Genomic DNA, 16,576 nt, shown 5'->3' with positions numbered 1-16,576 from the left:
ACCGGTTCCATTCTCTGAGCTACCGCTGTCTTCCTCATCCTGGCTTGTGGCGTGCACCGCGGGTCGGGACAGTAGGCCTCCGAAACCGCACCTCTTTGAGTCATGTACGGGAGAAGGGTGATAAGGTTTTTGGGGAGCGCTCCGCACGACTACTGACTTCTTCATCACGGACTCCGACGACTACTTCCCCGACGTCGACGACCTCATCGACGACATGGCTGGAGAGGACGTCGACCCCAAGTCCAGTGCTTCAGCTGCTGCTGTCCCGTACGTATTTATGCTCTTTCTGTTAGACGTCCTGCCACAGTTCTTTGCTCTAGTTTCTGCCCTACATGTGTTAGGTTCTACTTCATATATGCAACTTGCTATACTGTCTGCTCTAGATGTGTTTAGTTACAGTTCATATGTGAAGTTGTTGTTTACCTTCTCTTTGTCAAATCGCATGACTTGCTTTATCACTGCTATACTAGTCGTGCTCGATCTAGTATTTCTGTTAATAAAATCATTTAGTAAATTGCTCATACTTCCAACACAGAAGGCCTCCGCAAATTAACTCTCATCAACTGGTACAGAGAAGATTCAGTACAAGGCCCACAGCGTTTCGCTGGGATTTGAGAGGAATCAACAAACTCACAGCGGGCTTCCGGGTCCTAGACGTCTTCCGAGCCTCTGCCTTCATCTTCAGATGGGCCTACCTTATCTCTTGTCTCTTGTCAGTGCGGCGCTTTGCCTTGAGCGCCTGTTCCAGGTATGGCGCCGTGACATACACCACTGCTTCCTTCATGCCGTGAAGGCTTTCAGAAATCCCAACCTGCAGGTACATCGCGTGAGCAATCCATGTTATCATCCGCGGATTCTGATGTGCCGATCCATTTCTTTCATGGCTTCAGATTAAGTAGCAGTGTCGTTTAAGTGATTTCAGTATTTATTTATGCAGGAAAACAGAACAGAGCACACCGTGCTCAGTTGATTTCCCTCCATTAAGTTGATTATGAGGGTGGTACATACTACGCTAGAGGAAAGTAGAAGGCTGGCGGCTGCGGTCAGAAGTTTTGGTTACCGAATTCATGTTTTCTACGGATCTGCAGTATCAGACGGCGGCAACCGAATTCACGGGTACTAGAGATGAAGCCTGTCCGAATTCCAACTCTTGCAAACCTGAGATTATTGGCGAGTTGGCATCGGCAGTCTGCTGCTTAGCGTCAGTTAGCAGCAAACATTCAGAAATCCCCACACATACGCAGTCAAAAAACTTAACACTAAGCAGTTACAGTAAGTACTAGAGATGAAGCCACAATATTTATTTATGCCCCATCCGTCGGCGTAATTAAGCACCTCAGCTATAGTCAGGCTTTGAACCTTCTGCTGGCGGTGGGTCCAATGGGCCTCTGCTGCCCATGGTGTGCATCTTCTCGTCTCCGTCAGCGCGGAGGGCAGAGGGCAGAGGCAGGGGAACTGGCTGGGTGTGGTGAGGAAGGAGCAGAGGCACCTCATCACACAAGACACAACCCCAGGTTCGGCTTGGCAAGAGGCTCGCCGACACATACATAGCCACACTCTGATTAGATGAAGTGTGTGTGCCTGGCCTGCCTGATTAGAAGAAGTGTTCACTGGAATACTGGCTATCATTGATTCCATGGAAGAGTTAATCTGGTGATGATTAGTTGTGGACAACACAGATGAATAAATCTTCTCTAGTCTGTAGAAGTTGTATTAGGATAGTTCTCGTCAAGCTCCCAAAGGCTCCAACTCAAGGAAGGAGAACACACGAGGTCAGATTATTACTGCCATTGTTGTGCGCGTTGTAGAACTGGAACAGTCTCATCACACCAGCACTAGTACGATATTGTCGTTGCGTGGTAGAAAAATCCTTTGCTCTGATAAGTTTATCAACCTGAGAAGAAGACTTATTGCAACAGCCGACTGATTATTTACACACACAAAGGTTGGAATCAGAAGCAGTTCACCAGAAACTCGGTGGAGAAACACAAAAGTAAAGTCTTTGCAATAAAGCCATGTATTTTTCGCAAGAAAAGGGGAAGCCACATGTTTGTAACTCACTCTCCTGTGGCCAGAAGGTAAAAAAAAAAAGAAGAAAAAGAAGAACTAAAATGTTACAAAATGCTTGCAATATGCTTAACAATGCATGGGTATGACTTGCAAACTTATTGATATTGGCAGAATGGCAGGGAAATTGGGTATGTGGTAGAACATGGGAGGAGCCTTTGGAAGAAACACGTTAATATTTCCAGGAATAGCACAACTAACTTACATATGTTAGAAATAGGCCCCACGCCGTTGAAGCATCACCCCAGGCGTGCGCTCTGGCGACAAGGACGGGGACGGCGGTTGCCTCAGGCCGCGGCGCATGCAGCGCCAACCCCCAGGTCGCAGCGTGCACAGCAGTAAGATGTGGCCATGTGGGCGGATCGACCATTGCCTCCTTCATGCCGTGGAGGCTTTAAGAGATTCAGACCTGCAGGTACATCGAAGTCATCGCGTTAGCTTCACAGTGTTATCACCAGATTCGATGTGACAACATTTATTTAGACACAAGGGGGATTGGTTATTTACCAGGGTGCTCATGCTTTTGCCAATTTACTTCGCAGCTCTTCTGGATTTTCATGACGCCGTCATCCCAAAATATAGTTACTTGCGACAGAGGAGACCAAGTGGAAATACTTCCCACCTTCTCTGCATTGTCTTCCTAACTTCGGGCTTGCAATTATGCTCAAGTATTTGAGGGTTGGCAATTCCTCCAGAGCTGGACAATCCCAAATCCTCAATGACCGAAGAGCAGTGAGGCCAGACATCCCATCAGGCAACGCTTTCAGGCTGCTGCAGCCATCCACGTAGAGACTCCTCAGATTGGCCAGATTTCCTAGGTTCGAAGGCAGCATGGCTAGACTTCTGCAGTATGAAATCCTCAATTCCACTAGGGACAGAGGAAGAGTCTCCTCCTCAGACGATGAAGTGTTCCCCTTCAGGTTGTCACAACTTTTGATATCCAGAACGCGGAGACTATTCAAGCAGTGGAGCTCCTCTGTTGGCCAGCGAACAACATCGCTGCAATTGCTAATCGTCAGATTTCTCACGAACGCAAAGCATTTCCAAACCAAAAGTTGTGATCTGGACAATCCCGAGCTTCTGACTAAGTTGTTAGACCCTTCCAGAGTCAAACTCTCAAGTTTTTCAATAAGTATTTGACTTTGACTTTGCTGGGTGTCTAGAGGCAACATGGGTATGTCTTCTGGAGACCCAAGTGTTAAGCCAACGATAAATGGCCAGGAGCCCAGACGGATGCCCATAAAAACTAAATCAAGTGCAGTACTGTGAATTCCAACTATTGTCAACTTGTTGATAACGGGGATCACTGGAATACTTGCAAGCTTGGGGCAATTTTTGATCGTTCGCTCTTCAACCATCGGGAGCGTTACCAGGTTATAACCAGATGAGTGAAGTGCATCATAGGTCCTCAAACTATTTCAGAGGTGCCACGTAGGTCATCGAACTATGAAAATCGTCATTCAGGTCCTCAAAGTGCAATATGTGTGTTATATTGGTCCTCAAACTATTTCAAAGGTGTCACATAAGTCCTTAAACTATTTCAGAGGTGTCACATATATACACACTTATTACACTTCAACAATTTTTTAGGACCTAGATGACACTTATCATATTTTGAGGACCTACGTGACACCATCAAAATAGTTCAAGGACCTAGGATGCACTTCACTCGTTAATCCAAGAGACCAAAGTTTGGAGACATACTTTTGAGACTACTACAGCCATAAAGATAAAGATGGATGAGCTTTCTCAATCTTGGCATGTCTTTTGGTAACTCCCGCAACTCCTTGCAATCTATGAGCCTCAATGTTTGCAAGTTATACAACACACATATTGAATCTGGCAACTGAACAACGTCGGACCCAGAGAGGTCAAGATACCGTAACTGTTTTGCATTTATGGCCTTGCAAATGACAATTGAAGAAGGGGAGCAGTGCAATGCTCTTAGTGATGATGATACGTGTAGCAACTCAATAAAATCCTTTTCTAATCTGGTCAAAAACTAATACTGATCCTCGAATGATTCTGAAGGAACTAACAAAGTGCGGAGGTATGTTCTTCCTTTGCATAACACACTGGTTTGTTCCAATTCAGCCTTCGACATTTGCATGTGATAAACATCTTGTAATGATGCCTTTTGCTGAGCCAGTTCTTCTATACTTGCACATTCATTTGTGACATCTTTTGCTACATCATGCATTAAGTCATGCATTTTACATACTATTGTCTCATATTGTGTTTTATGCCCAAAGGAAAGATAGATAGCAGATTTTACTGCCACTTTCTTATCTTGGAGGAAGGACCTCGAAACCAGCTCATCAAAAATGAATTCTCCTTTCTGTGTTAAATCCATTGTTCCCTCTTCTTGAATATAGCCATTTGCCATCCATAGTTGGATTAACCTATCCTTTTCCATCTCATAATCCTTGGAGAAAACTGCACAGAATGCAAAACATTGCTTCATTTCAAATGGCAGGTGTTTGTAGCTTAAATTCAGTATGGGCATGATCTCATATTTTCCTCCATCATTATCCCCGATGTTACTTTCTTCGATGGCCTTCCATTCATGTACCTTTTGCTTCGAACCCAGCAATCCACCCATTATCTTGAGAGCAAGAGGCAACCCCCCACATTTACTGACAATACGCCTTCCGATGGTAACTAACTCTGCTTGCTGCTCTAAACTATTCCTAAATGCTTTGTTTGAAAACAATTCCCAAGAATCTTCTTCAGTCAGAAATACGAGCTGATGGGGCTTAACGGTGCACATTATAGAGGCTACTTGTTTGCTTCGACATGTCACCACTATAACACTTCCTTGTCCACCAACAGAACACAATAGTCGCTTCAGTTCATCCTCCCATATTCTCTTCTCTTCATTCCATATTTCCATACATCATCGAGAACAAGTAAGAATCTGTTCTGACCAATGACTTCCTCAAGTTGCTTTCGCAACAACTCAATGGCATCAGGCATGTCGCCTCTTTTATTTACAACCAACTCAATGATGGATTTCAAAAGAGCAATGGCATCAAAGTTGTCTGACACGGAGTGCCACATCTTCAACTGAAAATGTTCCTGGACCCGTTGGTCATTGTACACCATCTTAGCAAGAGTGGTCTTGCCAAGACCACCCATCCCAAAGATGGGCAACACCTACACCTTCTGCTGATCTTTCTGGTCCAGTAATTGCTTCACCACAACCATCTTATCATCATCTCTTCCAAAAAAATTTGGTACATTCATCTAGTTTTGAGTGCGTCTGCCGGCAAGGATTTTGCCGCTTCTCCCTATGGACAGAATTCTCCAGTCCGAATTTGTTCATCTCCTCAACCAATTTATTGATCTTCTTGAGGACACTCTTTAGTTTCCTGCTCATTTCAAAACGGAAGAGCAACGGGCTATGCCGCGTGATGTAGCCAAGTAACTTACGGGAAGTGGACCCACCGATCTTAGATTGGCGGCGCAGCGCCTCGTATTGAAAGTCGTCAAGCACATCATCAGCCTCGTATGCAACAGACTTGAGCTCCTTCATCCAGCTCTTGACGTAGCCATTTGTGTCGCTCCTCTCCTCGGCGTTGGCCAGTTTGCACTCGACGGCTAGCAGATGGCGCTCGAGTGTTCGGCGGTCGTCGTCGAGGCCACACATGCGAGTGACCGTCTCGATGAGTGCATCTGCAGCCTTGCCGGCCACACCGCGCACTAGAGGGAGAAGCAGCGACTCTGCCATGATCTTGCAGATCGGAGGAATAAGAAACTGCAGCATATTGAGGAATAAGGGAACAAAGGTTAAGCACTGACAGAACATGAAGAACCTTGTATCGATCCTCCTTTTATTTTACATCATTTCTTAGTTCCACGATAGCTTAGCTTGTAATAGCTCAGGGAAGAAAAACATGTAGAACAACCGAAGAAGAGCAAAACAAGTACAGAGAATGCAGCTCCTCAACAACTCCAAGAATTGAACTTGTCCAAATTGGTGAAAGAGCAATGATACTGCTGCTCGTTCCGTCGTCCCCCTGTGCAGGTCCCTCGCACCGAAAGGCTGCTATGGGATGGAGAGACGATGGAATCAAATGGAGATAATATCAACGTGTGCGTTCCCTGTCTGGTTGTTGGACAGAGGCCAGAAACAACTGGAGATAATATCAAGGAATCCATGAGCTGAGTTTTTTTTTTTGACAGTTCCGAGAGCTGAGCTTTCTTTCCGACTATGTTGAATACTTCTATAATTTTCTTAATTAAGTTTGAGTTGATCCTGCAACTTGCATATGCAAACAATTGTTTGTACCATCATCACAGACGACTCCAACCAAATAATGTTCAAACCCCGGGGCCTGCATCATTTTCCAACGTACTAGAATAAGGAAGAGCATCTGCTGGTGAAGACTGGTTCAGCAGGAATAAGCAAGACATTGTTTTCTATCTGTCACTTGTTCTATGACGTACTAGGTGGGAGGCGCGGCACATGGACCTGGTAAATTATCAGTTTCATATTTTTTGTTTTACTGTATAACTTAATTTTTTTATGTTGGATACTGCTCCAGGACAAACTGAAAACCAGAGATCGCATAACCAGAAAGATTATCTGTGGGGACAAATTGTACTATGTATGTTATGCCAAGAAAATTCTGAGAAGGTGCTAGTGCATCAATTATTTGTAAAAAAATCGAGCTATGCCGACAGCCACCGTCGGCCTAACCCGAGCTATGCCGACAGCTAGGTCCTGGCCGTCGGCGTACAATGGCCGTCGGGCTATCCCCGTCTACGCCGACAGCAGCCGTCGGCACATAACAGCCGTCGGCTTATCCCAGACTACGCCTACAGCTGCCGTCGGCATAGATGCGGGCCCGCCGACAACACTCATCACGGCCGGCTAACGACGTCAAATCTATGCCGACGGCCGTGACGGGTGGCCGTCGGCATAGATACGGGTGACACGTCACCGATCCAGAGCGCACCGACCAGGACCTATGCCGACGGCAGCCGTCGGCATAGCTGACACGTCATCGATCCGTGGCGCTGTCCATCTGCCCTGGCCGCAGTTTGCCGTCGGCATAGTTTTTTTTTCTTTTTTTCTTTTTCCCATATAGTATTATTATTATTATTAAGCATACAGTATGTGTTAATAAGCATATATATAGATTGTGTTAATAAGCATACATATAGTATGTGTTAATAAGCATATAGTATGTTAATAAGCATATAGTATGTGTTAATAAGCATACATATAGTTTTTTTTTCTTTTTCTTCACTGTTTTCTTTATTATTATTATTTAACTAACTTACATACAGTATGTGTTAATAAGCATACATACATTATTTTTTGGTTCTGTACAGAGCGGTGTGACCCCCCTCACGAACTGTGCCGCCGCCAGCCGGCAACTGGAATGGGGAACAACCGCATCAGGTCTATACGAAGGGGACTTTGCTCCAAGTGTTCATATATATCGGATGACCTACCACAATCAGATGCACTAGTAGAAAACAGGGCTATGGTCCAGGCCGGCTCAGCCCATTAGTCCCGGTTCAGTGTAGAACCGGGACTAATGTGGGCATTGGTCCTGGTTCGTGAGCCCAGGGGGCCGGCCGGGCCACGTGGGCCATTGGTCCCGGTTCGTCTGGACCTTTTGGTCCCGGTTGGTGGAACGAACTGGGACCAATGGGCCTCGCTCCTGGCCCACCACCATTGGTCCCGGTTGGTGGCCTGAACCGGGACCAAAGGCTCCCCTTTAGTCCCGGTTCTTGCCACAAACCGGGACCAATGAGGTGCCTATATATACCCTCGCCCGCGAGCAGAGCACTCCAGTGCTCTGTTTTTCTCTGGCCGGCGAGGGGAGGGGTTTGTGGTGCTCTAGCTCACCTCCTATGCACATGAGGTGTTCGATGGAATGCCCGAGCCACACTACTTAAACTTTCTCCTCTCGAAGCTCGACCTCCAAGCTCCATTTTCCTCGAGATTTGTCTAGATTTAGCGGTCCGTCACGCCCCGTCCCCGTCTTCACCGCCGTCGATCACCCGCGCTGATCTCATCACCGACACCACCGTGGTGAGCCTCTTGTTCTTATCTTCTTTCTGAAAGGAAAAATATTCTTACTTGTCTGTTTAGATAGATACTTGTATCATTTTCTTACATTTATTATTGCATCTTATATAGTGCGATGGTTTTGGTATCCGCCCCCGTCGGCCCTCGTCCTGTCTATGATTCGGATTTGGTATGTATATTATCTTCATAACTATTGGTTCATTTATTGTTTATGAAAATTATGCCGACCAACGTGACATAGATTTTATTTATCTAGGATGTATGTGAATCGGAAATGCCAACCGACCCTATTGTCGAGAGGTTAAATTTAGTTGAAGAAGAAAACAATTTGTTGAAGGAAAAAATAAAAAAAATTGAGGAGGAGAAGATGATATTGGAGTTGCATGTTGCGGATGTCGTCGATGATCACAAGATCAAGATGGATGCAATGCGCTTGAAGATTAGAAAGATTAGAAAATATGCCATTCATACTGAGGCTTGGTATCATTATGCCGTTGGATCAATTGTTACCTTGGTTGCGATTATGATCGCATTTGTTTTCGCATTGAAATGTTTTACATAGTTTCAATGTATGGTTTAATTAATTAGATGCTCTGGAGAGCTATATGTTGTTAGATGAGAACTATGTATGCACTTTGGTTTTAATGTGATGATGAACTTCTATTAATTTGGACACTTAATTATATATAATGCACGCAGATGAACCGGCAATGGATGTACGGTGACAGACACACCCGCGAGTACATTAAGGGCGTGCATGAGTTTCTCGATGCGGCTGAGGCAAACAAGCAGAATGGTTTTATGTGTTTTCCATGCACTGAATGTGGGAATACGAGGTCTTACTCTAACCGGAAAATCCTTCACTCCCACCTGCTTTACAAGGGTTTCATGCCACACTATAATGTTTGGACGAGGCACGGAGAAATAGGGGTTATGATGGAAGACGGCGAAGAAGAAGAGTACGATGACAACTATGTGCCCCCTGAATACGGTGATGCTGCAACAGGGGGAGCTGGTGAAGATCAAGAGGAACCAGACGATGTGCCCAAATGATGCTGCAACGGGTGAAGCTGCTGAAGATCAAGAGGAACCAGACGATGTGCCCGATGATGATGATCTCCGCCGGGTCATTGTCGATGCAAGGACGCAATGCGAAAGTCAAAAGGAGAAGCTGAAGTTCGATCGCATGTTAGAGGATCACAAAAAAGGTTATACCCCAATTGCGAAGATGGCAACACAAAGCTCGGTACCGTACTGGAATTGCTGCAGTGGAAGGCAAAGAATGCTGTGGCTGACAAAGGATTTGAGAAGCTACTGAAAATATTGAAGAAGAAGCTTCCAAAGGATAACGAATTGCCCGACAGTACATACGCAGCAAAGAAGGTCGTATGCCCTCTAGGATTGGAGGTGGAGAAGATACATGCATGCCCTAATGACTGCATCCTCTACCGCGGTGCATACAAGGATCTGAACGCATGCCCGGTATGCGGTGCGTTGCGGTATAAGATCAGACGAGATGACCCTGGTGATGTTGACGGCGAGCCCCTCAGGAAGAGGGTTCCTGCGAAGGTGATGTGGTATGCTCCTATAATACCACGGTTGAAACGTCTGTTCAGAAACGAAGAGCATGCCAAGTTGATGCGATGGCACAGTGAGAACCGAAAGAAAGATGGGAAGTTGAGAGCACCCGCTGACGGGTCGCAGTGGAGAAAAATCGAGAGAAAGTACTGGGATGAGTTTGCAAAGGACCCAAGGAATGTATGGTTTGCTTTAAGCGCGGATGGCATTAATCCTTTCGGGGAGCAGAGCAGCAATCACAGCACCTGGCCCGTGACTCTATGTATGTATAACCTTCCTCCTTGGATGTGCATGAAGCGGAAGTTCATTATGATGCCAGTTCTCATCCAAGGCCCTAAGCAACCCGGCAACGAAATTGATGTGTACCTAAGGCCATTAGTTGAAGAACTTTTACAGCTGTGGAATGGAAACGGTGTACGTACGTGGGATGAGCACAGACAGGAGGAATTTAACCTTAAGGCGTTGCTGTTCGTGACCATCAATGATTGGCCCGCTCTCAGTAACCTTTCAGGACAGACAAACAAAGGATACCACGCATGCACGCACTGTTTAGATGACACTGAAAGTATATACCTGGACAAATGCAGGAAGAATGTGTACCTGGGCCATCGTCGATTTCTTCCGACCAACCATCAATGTCGAAAGAAAGGCAAGCATTTCAAAGGCGAGGCAGATCACCGGAAGAAGCCCGCCATGCGCACCGGTGATCACGTGCTTGCTATGGTCAATGATTTACACTACGTAATCTTTGGAAAGGGTCCCGGTGGACTAGCTGTTCCGAATGACGCTGAGGGACACGCACCCATGTGGAAGAAGAAATCTATATTTTGGGACCTACCCTACTGGAAAGACCTAGAGGTCCGCTCCTCAATCGACGTGATGCACGTGACGAAGAACCTTTGCGTGAACCTGCTAGGCTTCTTGGGCGTGTATGGGAAGACAAAAGATACACCTGAGGCACGGGAGGACCTGCAACGTTTGCACGAAAAAGACGGCATGCCTCCAAAGCAGTATAAAGGTCCTGCCAGCTATGCTCTTACGAAAGAAGAAAAAGAAATCTTTTTTAAATGCCTGCTCAGTATGAAGGTCACGACTGGCTTCTCGTCGAATATAAAGGGAATAATAAATATGCCAGAGAAAAAGTTTCAGAACCTAAAGTCTCATGACTGCACGTGATTTTATGACAACTGCTCCGGTTGCATTGAGGCTTCTACGGAAACGTTCGATTAGCCATTGTGAAGCTATGTGCATTCCTCAATGCAATCTCTCAGAAGGTGATCGATCCAGAAATCGTACCAAGGCTAAGGAGTGATGTGGCGCAATGTCTTGTCATTTCGAGCTGTGTTCCCACCATCCTTCTTCAATATCATGACGCACGTCCTAGTTCATCTAGTCGACGAGATTGTCATCCTGGGCCCGTATTTCTACACAATATATGTTACCCTTTTGAGATTCATGGGAGTCCTAAAGAAATAGGTCTAACCGCGCTAGGCCAGAAGGAAGCCATCTCCATGGGCCATTCAAACAGAGGATGTTATCGGGTTTTGTTGTTGACTTCATTCCTGCCTTAACAAGATAGGTCTCCACTAAATCGGTATGAGGGGAGACTGACTGGAAAAGGCACTCTTGGAAGAGACTCAATAATATGCAGGGACAGATATTCTTGGTCTCAAGCACACTACACAGTTCTACAGAACTCTACCTTGGTGACCCCGTATGTCGATGAACACAAGAACAGTCTGCGCTCCAAACACCCGGAGCAGTGCGACGACTGGATTACATGTGAACACATCAGGACTTTCAGCAGTTGGTTGGAAACACGTCTCAGAGGTGACAACACTGTTTGTGATGAGTTGTACTTGTTGTCCAGGGGACCATCTTTGACTGTATTGACTTACAAAGGATACGAGATAAATGGGAATACATTTTACACGATCGCCCAAGATCAAAAGAGCACCAACCAAAACAGCGGTGTCCGCTTTGATGCAGCAACCGAGAGCGGAAAGGACACATATTATGGTTACATAGTGGACATATGGGAACTTGACTACGGACCTGATTTTAAGGTCCCTTTGTTTAAGTGCAAATGGGTCAATCTGTTAGGCGGCGGGGTACAGGTAGACCCACAGTACGGAATGACAACAGTGGATCTGAAAAATCTTGGGTACACTGACGAACCGTTCGTCCTAGCCAATGATGTGGCACAGGTTATCTATGTGAAGGACATGTCTACCAAACCGAGAAAAAGAAAAGATAAGGAAGCGAATACATCATACGATGAGCCAAAGCGCCACATAGTTCTTTCAGGAAAAAGGGACATCCTGGGAGTGGACGGCAAGACAGACATGTCTGAAGATTATGAAAAGTTTCATGAAATTCCTCCCTTCAATGTCAAGGCTGACCCAAGCATCCTGATAAACAATGAAGATTATCCATGGTTACGGCGCAATAAGCAAATGACACAAGCGAAGAAAAAGTGAAGACTTTCTCCCGCAATAAGCAAATGCTATGTGGGTGAAATTATGATACCATCCCAACTTTCAACTTTTTCAGAGTTCATTTGAAATGCTTTCATGTCTTATGGTTCGAAACTTTGATACTTCGAAAGTGATTGTCCATTTTGTACACGAAGTGCATCAAGTTTTTGTCGTAACCCTCTCTACTTTTTGGAACATGCTATGTGGGTGAAATGATGAGACCATGCCAACTTTCAACCTTTTCAGAATTCATTTTGAAATGCTTTCCAATTTCAGAGTCATTTAGCTCAAAAAATGAATTAATAGCAAACAGAATGAACTACAAAACTATAAGTATTTAATTGTAAGTATAAATAAAAAATAAATAGCAAAGAAGAAAAAAATTCTAATTTTATAGTAAAGTTATTCATAAACTAGTGATTCACACAAATTTTTAAAAATTCAAATTTAAACTATTTAAAATTTAAAACTAATGGCACTAACAGAAAGTTTATAATTTTTGTGACCTAAAAGCAAAAAGAAATCACTAAAAAACTGTAAGTATTTAGTTTTAAGTAGAAATAAAAAATAAATAGAAAAGAAATTCTAATTTTATAGTAAAGTTATTCATAAACTAGTGATTCACACAAATTTTTAAAAATTCAAATTTAAACTATTTAAAATTTAAAACTAATGGCACTAAGAGAAAGTTTATAATTTTTGTGACCTAAAAGCAAAAAGAAATCACTAAAAAACTGTAAGTATTTAGTTTTTAAGTAGAAATAAAAAATAAATAGAAAAAAAATTCTAATTTTATAGTAAAGTTATTCATAAACTAGTGATTCACACAAATTTTTAAAAATTCAAATTTAAACTATTTAAAATTTAAAACTAATGGCACTAACAGAAAGTTTATAATTTTTGTGACCTAAAAGCAAAAAGAAATCACTAAAAAACTGTAAGTATTTAGTTTTAAGTAGAAATAAAAAATAAAAAACCAAAAAATGTAGAAATAAAAAAGAAAAAACCAAAAAAATGCCACCTACCTGGCCTCCACGGCCTGAATACGACTAGAAAGCCTACATGGGCCAGGATTCAGGCCCGCAGAAGGGCCATTAGGCCCACAGGCAAAGCAGTGTCAAATTAGGCCCATAGGCCTGAAGTTCAGAGGAGTTCGAGAGGGAGGAGGCAGCAGAGCTTATCAACTGGTGTTGGGCGCTGTCAACTAGCGATGTGGGACAAAACTTTTGGGCGCGGGGCGCACAAGGGCATTGGTCCCGGTTGGTGGCACCAACCGGGACTAAAGGGTGCATTGGTCACGGTTCGGTGCCACCAACCGTGACCATTGCCCCCTTTAGTCCCGGTTGGTGCCACCAACCGGGACCAATGGGCTTCGCTTCCCGCCCTTTGGGCTGAAAATTGGCCTTTGGTCCCGGTTCGTGGCACCAACCGGGACTAAAGGGTGGCATTGGTCCCGGTTCGTGGACCAATGCCCTTGCTATATAACCAGGACTTGTGAAAATTTCACATCTCCCTCGCCTCCCTAGCCAGTTGCCCCCGCCGCCAGGCTGCCCAAATCGCTCGCGCGCTCCTCGTCGCCGTCGCCGCCGCCGCCGCCATCCCCGTCTCCCCGCCCCTGCCCCGCGCCCGAGCCCACGCCGGCCGCCGCCCCGTGCCCCTGCCCCGTCCCCGAGCACGCACGGCCGCGCCCCTGCGCCCCGGCCCGCCCCCACCATTGTCGTCGTCGCCGGCGCCCGCCCCCACTGCCGCCCCTGCCTCGACGCCGCCCCTCCTCCCCGTTCGGTCCGGCTCCGGCGACCCCCTTTCCTCCCTGTCCCCTCGATCCTCTTCATATAATTTTTTTTCATATAATTTTTTTTCATATGCATATGTTGATTATATGGATGGATGGATGATGTATATGTTCATTATATGGATGGATGGATGATGTATGCTTTTTTTCATACATTTTTCTTTTAGGCAGATTTTTAGATTTTTTAGGCAGATTTTTAGAATTTTTTGTGTATGTATGTTATGTTTATATGTATGTATGTATGTTCATATGTATGTATGTTTATATGCAAAGCATATGCAAAGAAAATGTATGAATGGTCATATGCAAAGAAAAATGTATGTATGGTCATATGCAAAGAAAATGTATGTATGTATGTTCATATGAAAGAAAAATATATGTATGTATGTTCATATGCATATGCAAAGAAAATGTATGTTCATATATATGATGATATGTTCATATAAAAAGGAAAATAAGAAGAGGAAGAAAGGAGAAGAAGAGGAGAGGAAGAAGAGGAGAAATAAATAAGAAGATAGATTTTTAGAAAAAATAGTATTTTTTTCTGTTCATAGATTTTTTTGGTGATATTAATTATTGTAAATATGCAAATGTTTGTATATTCATATGAACAATGAATTAGGCAAAACCTTTATTTTTTCTAAAATTTATATTTGATCATTATTTAAAAAAAAACAAGCAATACTACTTCATGTATTTTTAAGAAAGGAAGAAGAAGAAAAAGAATGAGAGGAAAAAGGAAATAAGAAGAGGAAGAAAGGAGAAGAAGAGGGGAGAGGAAGAAGAGGAGAAATAAATAAAAAGAAGAAAAAAGAAGAAAAAGAAGAGGAGAAGAAGAAAGGAATAGAGGAGAAGAAGAGAAAAATAGAATATATATATTCTATTTTCTCTTTTCTCGTCTATTCCTTTCTTCTTCTCCTCTTTTTTTCTTCTTTTTTTTCTTCGACACGTGGGGGGGGGGTCGAGAACGCCGGGCATTCATGAGAGAGGCGAGGAAGAAGGGGAAGAAGAGGGAGAAGAAGAGGAGAGGAAGAAGAGGAAGTCTTCTCCTCTATTCTTTCTTCTCTTCTTTTTTCTTCTTCTTCTTCCTCTTTATTTTATCGGGAACGAGGGTCGTCGAGAGGTCGAGGAGCGGTAGAGGAGAAACCCTAAATAGAAAGTATCGTCGGTGTGAGATACATGTACCGTCGGTGTCGAACACTACACCCACATCCCACAAGTGGCGCGGGCTTCGACGCCCATGTCACTTGTGGGACGTGGATGTAGTGTCCGACACTGAAGGCCACATGTATCTCACACCCATGATACTTGCTAGCTATTTAGGGTTTCCTCTACCGAAAAGAAGAGGAGAAATAAATAAGAAGAAGAAAAAAGAAGAAAAAGAAGAGGAGAAGAAGAAAGGAATAGTGGAGAAGAAGAGAAAATAGAATATATTCTATTTTCTCTTTTCTCCTCTATTCCTTTCTTCTTCTCCTCTTTTTTTTCTTCTTCTTCTTCTTCTTATTAGCCGGAAGTAGAGAGAGGTTTCCTAGTGTCAAAGTATTGAAGAAATCCATGCCTTCATCATTAGCCGGAAGTAACCAGGGCATGTTGGTACGAAGTTCTGCAAAGTTATTTTGGAATGGAGTCCCGGATAGAATAATCCGCTTTTTGGTACGAATTCAGCAAAGGACTTCCAAATAGCGATATTCGGAAGGCTCTTGCTGAACTTTGTACCAAAAAGCGAATTATCCTATCTGGGACTCCGTTCCAGAACAACTTTGAAGAGCTTCGTACCATCATGCACATGTTACTTTCGCCTAATGATGAAGACATGGTTTTGTTGAATCCTTTGACACTAGGCAACCTCCTGACCCCTCGGCGATCCTCTCGAACATGATGTAGTGTCGTCGTTGTCGATATATACCCCCTCCCGATAGCTTACTATGATTAGGTAGCTAGTTCTACGTTTGGCACTAATATATCCATCTGTCATGTTTGAATAATAATTGCCATGTTGTAAATATTTGTAGAAACTATGGACACCGCCCTAGACGAAGCAACAAAAGAAGCGTTGTTGAGGGACATAATCGCAGAAGGAAGTGATGCCATCTCGTTGTTTCTCAAAGAAACCGATGGTCTGGAAGGAGAGGGTGAACAAGCTGGCTACGGTGACCTAATGCCGGTGCAAGAAGAAGAACATGAGGACGGCTCCGGTGACCCAATGCTGGTGCAAGAAGGAGACCGTGATGACGGCTCCGGTGACCGAACCGAGTCCGGCCAGGTATATATATTAGTTAAGCCTATGCTGACTAGCTGATTGATGCATTCATTGTTTTGGTATGTACACATATTAATTAAGTCTTTGTTCTTTTTTCTAGCCCTCCGAATCGAGCACAACTTCAGTAAAGAGACGAGGCCCGAAGAAAAAGTTGAGCTCGGATGAAAAGTTTGAGATCATAGCAATCGCGCCCGACGGCCAACCTATTGAACCCCTCCGGACAAAGAGCACATTTGTTGCTCAGTGCGGGGTTCTGGTTAGGGACAAGATCCCGATAAGCATCCAGCAATGGTTTAAGCCAGCTACAGAAGACCCTGAGGTGTCTTACGTCAATGATATGCAGAAAAATGATCTTT

General features: G+C 44.2%; 1 pseudogene; it reads right to left on the bottom strand.

The window, feature by feature from the left end:
- Window positions 1–2,354: 2,354 nt before the first annotated feature.
- LOC125518056 lies at window positions 2,355–5,833 on the bottom strand (annotated as a pseudogene).
- Between the last annotated feature and the right edge of the window lie 10,743 nt (window positions 5,834–16,576).

The sequence above is a fragment of the Triticum urartu genome, chromosome 7 (genome assembly GCF_003073215.2).
Source record: "Triticum urartu cultivar G1812 chromosome 7, Tu2.1, whole genome shotgun sequence".
Classification (NCBI taxonomy): Eukaryota; Viridiplantae; Streptophyta; class Magnoliopsida; order Poales; family Poaceae; genus Triticum; species Triticum urartu.
This window is presented reverse-complemented; position numbering and strand designations above follow the sequence as displayed.